This window comes from Puntigrus tetrazona, chromosome 11 (assembly GCF_018831695.1).
Source record: "Puntigrus tetrazona isolate hp1 chromosome 11, ASM1883169v1, whole genome shotgun sequence".
Lineage (NCBI taxonomy): Eukaryota > Metazoa > Chordata > Actinopteri > Cypriniformes > Cyprinidae > Puntigrus > Puntigrus tetrazona.
In genome coordinates this window covers 13,612,743-13,620,064 of record NC_056709.1, presented here as the reverse complement: position 1 = coordinate 13,620,064, position 7,322 = coordinate 13,612,743, and positions in this window count along the sequence as shown.

The window sequence follows — 7,322 nt, the reverse complement described above, 5'->3', positions numbered from 1 at the left end:
ATAGACAGATATGATTAGATAGATAGATAGACAGACTATGGATAGATAGATAGATAGATAGATAGATAGATAGACAGACAGATTAGATAGATGATTAGATAGATAGACAGACTATGATTAGATAGATAGATAGATACAGACTGATAGATAGATAGATAGATAGATAGACAGACTATGGATAGATAGATAGATAGATAGATAGACAGACTATGATTAGATAGATAGATAGACAGACTATGGATAGATAGATAGATAGATAGATAGATAGATAGATAGATAGATATGATAGATAGATAGACTATGATTGGATGGATAGATAGATAGATATGGATAGATTATGATTAGATAGATAGATATAGGAAAGCATGAACTGTTATTTTGATCAAATAAATGCCTAAATTACAAGATTTTAATGTAATTTGGAAGGAATATTATTAGTACTTTATAGAATAATATATTTTATAAAATATTGTTTTACCCAAACACATGCCTATAAATATTAAATCCCGAGCTGTGAAGAACGATTCGTCATAACTGTAAATAAAAAACAGAGATTATTAAAGTGCGCTTTACAAGGAAATACTGTTTCAGTCATCAGGGTAAAATCCGAAAGCCGTGTGAACGTAAACCTCGAGCCGTTTTCTCTTTTCAGTCTATATATTTTCGGCGTCATACACACAAACCTGTCCAAAAGAAATAGATGCGACGCGATGCACCGCTTATCATCCAAAACCATGAGAACGTCCTCAGAACGAGCTGATTGTATCTAAAGATGTTCTTGGGCTATTCGTCTTCAGAGATAAAGTCAGATTTATAGTGATATTGTGTTGCACAGCGGGTCAAGCGGTCTGCGTTAGTCCTATCCTGAGCAGCACGGAACAGATGTTTTCGGGATCACGGATTGGCTTTGTCACGGGAGAGTACCATGACAGATTTATCATTATCTCAACGCAAGCCGTTTCTATTAAGGCCGAATGAATCTTTAAATCCACTTCTGGACACCGACGTAGCGATGATGAAGAGCGGATCGAAACGAACATCTGCTCTGCGTCACGAACATTTCGTGCCGTATTCCCGCTCCCGTTAATTGACAAATATTCAGAGATTTATACGCCGTTTCTGGCACTGGGAAAAGATCTCTCGGCATTTTCAAAGTAAGCACGAGCCGATGCTGCCAAAAGAGCACGCAGTTATATTCGGCGGGCCTCGAAAAGCAGCCTAAAAGAGTTCAGGAGGACAAAAAAGTTCCCTTCAGGACTCTCGGTATCCACAGCTCTTTCAATGCGGAGGATCCAGAAAAGAATCCTTTACAAAGCCATAATATCACCCCGTGGGGACTTATGCCTCATCGTTTTCTGCAGGCGTTGCATCCCAGATGTTTGTGTGTGTTCAGGATTGTGAAGTCGGGTTTGGGTGGATTGGATTCCCTCCGCTCAGCACTCCGTAAATTATTCAGCTGCGGGACTGGCTCGCTTCCGGAGTTTTATTAAGCTTAAGACCGACTTGGTGTATTTCTCGCTCTGAGTTTATCGCACTAAAGCGAACCCATCTTTTAGGCCGAGATGCGGATGATTTTGGCTCTCGGACAAACCGGCGTAATTAAAGCGTGATAAATCAGCAACACTAAAACCCAAAAGTAAGTAGAACAAGACAAACGCGGGCTGTGATTAATCCACAAACGCAGCAAGTATGCTAATGTTTACTACTGTCGCGGCACGCGAATGGATGAAATTACATCGAGCAGAATCACCGGCTTTCTAACTTTTATTGAAATGATGGTTATTTTAAGATGGTGTTTGTTGCGACTGCTTTCTTATCTCCGTTGAAACGCCGCTATTACTTCCTGAAAGCCAAACGCGAGCAAATAGGAGTCAGCCGTAAATGAATTAATATTAGCACTTTATTAATACTTGGTCTTGTTTGAGCCAGGTTTTGTGAGTTTATGCTTAAAATAAAACTAAATGTCTGCCGCAGAGGCAAGATGAAGTATCTTTTGTCTTTAAATTAAGTTTTTTATGTCTCACTTTATTTTGACACATTTTTAGGGGAGAAAAAAGGCAGTTTGAAATATACATATGCATAGTTACCCACACACACATAGCTATTTATCACACAAAATATCTACTAAAAAAATAAATAAAAAATAAATACATTTTTTTTTATTAAATTTTGTATATATATTACCCCACACACACATAGCTATTTATCACACAAAATATTTACAAAAAAATAAATAAATTATATATATAATTATAATTAATTATATATATATATATCATATATATATATATTGCAATGATATTTTTATTTTTCTATATTTATAAATGTATTTAAAAAATTATATAATAGTTGGTATTTTATACATTTAGACCCATTTATACAGTTTGAAAATGCTGTAATTGGCAAAAGATATGTAATTGTGAAAATGCTGTAATTGTAAAAGATAATTGGCATTTATATTGATGCTGATTAATAAATATATCAATAAATAACAATTCAGAAAACATCTGAAGAGTTGATTTGCGAAAACAGATAATATTTTTAACAATTTTCAATAATAAAGTTCTTTCATTGTGCATTCCAGTTAATCTCGATCAAACACGCAGTCGGGTTATTATGTTTAGGTTAAAAAAGAACTACAAAATATTGCTACTAACACGATAAAAAAAACATCATAATCTTTTTTTTTTTGCAAAAAAATTCTTTTTTATTTTTTCGATATTATATATCAAATTAATTATGGAAACAAACTCGCGCAGCCGTCGTTCTACAAAACATTGTTAAAAACCTGCTAAAATATTAAATAAAGTGCATTTATGCAAACACGTCGTCTGCGCTCTACCAATATTTTTTTTTTATCTTTTTTAAAATGAACACAAAGCAAGCGTACGTACAAACATCTAAGCGGACGGATGTTCCAACTGAACGTTACTTTCTGGTTTGGTTAAATGCACGCTCTGGACGTGGTTTCGTAACGTCCATTAGGGTAACTAGATAGAGCACATCAATAACGCCGTCCATCACGCACCCACTCCGAAGCATCAGCAGCAGACATAAGCAGCTATAAATCTTCGCTTGCGTTTATCAACACACATTTCATTACAGACTCAAAGCACTCGGCGAATAAAAATCCCAGGCACGCTCTGTCCCAACAGCCCCTCGGCGGCTTATCAAAAGGCCAGCCCTAATGGGCGAGGCTTTAACGGGCTCCGATATCAGAAGCATTTCGAGCGCCTCATAGAAACTGAGGTCAGAGTTGAAGAGATGGCGTCCGCCGAGACCGGGAAGCGGGTTAAAGCGCTGAGCGGGCGCTGTAGGAACACGCCGGGATCACGGTCGCTTTGGCGAGCGAGTAGCATTTCGATTCGAGATTCAGCACTTGGACGAAGGTGAACCCGGCATTTCAACTTATGCTTTCGATCGGGAAGAAATCGAGCCAGAGGAGAATCAATAAAAGCAGAGTGGCAGAAGAAAGTTCGCGTCAGCTCCTTTTTCCTGCAAACTCGTTAGAAAAGAAGAGAGCGGTGGAAAGTGCAGGACCCATGCTTTTCGCTTTTTAGGTTGAACTGAGCATTTCTGCACCGTAAGGAGCAATATATCGCATAAATAAAGACTAGTACCAAGTTTTAGTTAGTTAGTTAGACCAAAACTTGATTGCTTAATACAGTAATACAGTCTTTTTTTTTTTTTTGCATGTTCAACAAATGAATCGTTATTGTAATTTTAGCGTATTAACCTTATTATTTTATTAGCAGCTGTTTTTGGCGAAAATGTATCGCATTGATTTATTTTTTCCTATGGTTTACTGGGGATTTAATGGATTTTCTTCACAAAGCATAACAAAATGGAACATAATAATGGTATTTGCCGTCAAGAGCAAATATTTTAAGTAATTCTTTCTTTTTGGATTCAGTACAATATGAATTTCAGTTACCTGTATAAACTCTATAAATTGGTCTTAATGCAGAACACGAACTGTATTTTAAATACACTGCAAAATATTTTTACAAATTGCAATTATAAAATCCTACAAATAAAAATAAATCAAAAAATTGCCGTTATGTTTAAGGAGAATGGCAGCCTGATCTTAATGAAAACTCTTTCAGATTTCTTTTGTAAATTGGGGCTCGATTTGAGTCGTAAGAAATCGATTGGTCTTCAGAAAAAAAATGAACACGAAGGTCCGTCCCTAAAATAACTCTCATCAGATGAATGGGATCGTACATCTTCATAAAAACTGACCTCCGACTTGCCTGAAAGGAAATAGTTACCAGCTGCTATAAGAGTGCGATGAAAAGGAGCAGTTCATGGAGGATCATTATCTTTGGGGTCCTTGACATCAAAACAACCTGAAAACCCCTGCTGGAAGATGTTGTAACTACACCATCTGGCTTCCAAAAGCATTTTAACATTCACTTTTTAAAACCCCGTCTGGTCGAATCCACTTCGGTGGTTTGAGTTGTGCACAAGGCGCTGCGGTTTCGCTGGAACTGCAATTTGCTCAATAAAAAATTGGCTCTCGATAAGTTTCCAGCTCGTTAGTGAAGTCACATGATGTCACACGCGAGCCAAATTCCCTTAACAACCATAATTAGTCCCTCGGCGGAAGCTGGCGGCGAGACTTGCAACATTTTTAAGCTCTGATGAATTTAATTCATGATTATCATCTTTGTTTGAAATGAATGGCAAAAAAAAAAAAAAAAAAAGATTTTTCTTTTACCCCCAAAAATCGTAAGGATATCATGTAAACAGCTATCGCACCTCCGATTTTCGAATAGTTGTATCTGAAACAAAAAAAAAACATACATGATGATATATAAATCTCAATTATGAAAAATACACAATACAGGTACAAAAAAATTACCTTCACTCTGTAATACCTGTGTCATACCTGGGTCATTATACAAGTTCATGTCTGATTTGTCACAAAAATGTGCACACTCTCACACACACACACACACACACACACACACACACACACACACACACTCACACACACACACACACACTCACACACACACTCACACACACACACACACTCACACACTCACACACACACTCACTCACACACACACACACACTCACACACACACACACTCACCCACACACTCACTCACACACACACACACACTCTCACACACACACACACACACACACACACACTCACACACACACACACACACACACACACACACACACACACACACACACACACACACACACACACACACACTCTCTCACACACACACACACAGACACACACACACACACACACACACACACACACACACACACACACACACACACACACTCACACACACACACACACACACACACACACACACACACACACACACGTCACTCAGCTCTCTCTCACACACACTCTCACACACACACACACACACTGCCACACACACTCACATTCTCCACACACACACACACACACACACACACACACACACACACACTTCATTCACACTCTCTCTCACACACACACACACAATGAAAAACAGGCACACTCACTCTCCCAGACACATACACTCACACACACACACACACACACACACACACACGTCTGGTTAGCTCTCCTTATAGAGACTCTCCTAATAATTGTAATGGTTATTACAGTGTACTAATCGTATATTCTATTGTCCTACACCTAAACCTACCCCTTACAGAAAACAACTGGCATTTTATTTTCAGAAACTTCATTCTGCATGATTTATTAGCTTCTTTGCCCGTGGGAACCTCATTTTAAGTCCCGCCAGAATAGAAAAACAGGCATGCATATAACATGCAACTTCTCAAAGCGGATAGATGTTAAATGCAACTGAAAATTACAGTGAAAACTCATTTTCAAAACAAAAAACACAATCAGAAAAATTATAATGGTGTATCAAATGATGCTACAATAATATTTTAAATTATGCTCTTGTTCTCTCTCTCTCTCTCTCTATATATATATATATATATATATATCATGCATATACACACACACACACACACACACACACACACATATACATATTGGAAAGTGTGTGCAGACTTGCTTATCTTTTCAGAAGAAGTTGTTTTGCAATTTCAGCTGCCATTGCACGAATCATGAGCAGACTGAAGGACCAGATGAGGACATGTCTGCTAATTACACAGCTTGGCTTTTAGCCTCGTGGATATAATTGACACTTTTCCGTGTGTCTGTGGTTGTCAACAGGGAAAAGGCCAAAGCAAACAAATCGGTCTCCAAGATTGTTGTGTATATATTTCTCTGCTCGTTCCAACGGCTGAAACCAAATAAACTACAAGCAGCTGTTTCTCACATCTCATCGCTAATAATTATTTAAACGCCTCCCAGTAACCGCTGTGCTAATATACCTGTGAGTACGGTCCAGTGAACTCAGCTATATATGTGTATATAAAAATATATATATATTATATAAAAGTCTATCATAATATATATATATATAATATATATATGTATATATATGTATATATATATATAGCTGTGAGCTTGCCACGCATATATTATATATTATATATGCCAGACATATATATATATGTGTAAATATCCCTATACACAACAAATGAGATACTGTATAGAAATATATTTGTATATATATATATGAACTGTGTATATATGTATATTTATATATATATATATATGTATATATGTCTATATAAGATATATATGTATATATATATATGTATGTATATATATATATATATATATATATATATATATATATATGTATATATATATATATATATATATATATATATATATATATATATATATATATATATATATATATATATATATATACATACATATATATATATATATATGTATATATATATATATATACATATATACATATATATATATACATACATATTTACACATATACATATATATATATACACATATACATATATACACATACATATACAGGATAGTGAATGATTCATGCAATTATGTGAGTTTTGTAAATTTTATTAGCCATTTAATGGTTTAACAGCTCCTCCTTGTGGCGAGAAAAAGAGCTCACTATAACTCACACACGTTCAGGCTTCCTCTACTACAGAACACATCATGAATGTACAGTATTTTGATACATACTTCAGACAGAGCCAACGTGCAAACTTGTAAGTCACTAATTTTTCACAAAGTTAACTCATTTCAGCTATCATTATTAAGCAACCAACTGCGTCTGCGTGCAACAGAGGAAGAGAAAGCGGATGTTTGTTTATTCCGGGCATATTTGATGGGGATTATTCATATTTCAAAATCGATTTTATTCCCCATTTATATTTACACACGCTAC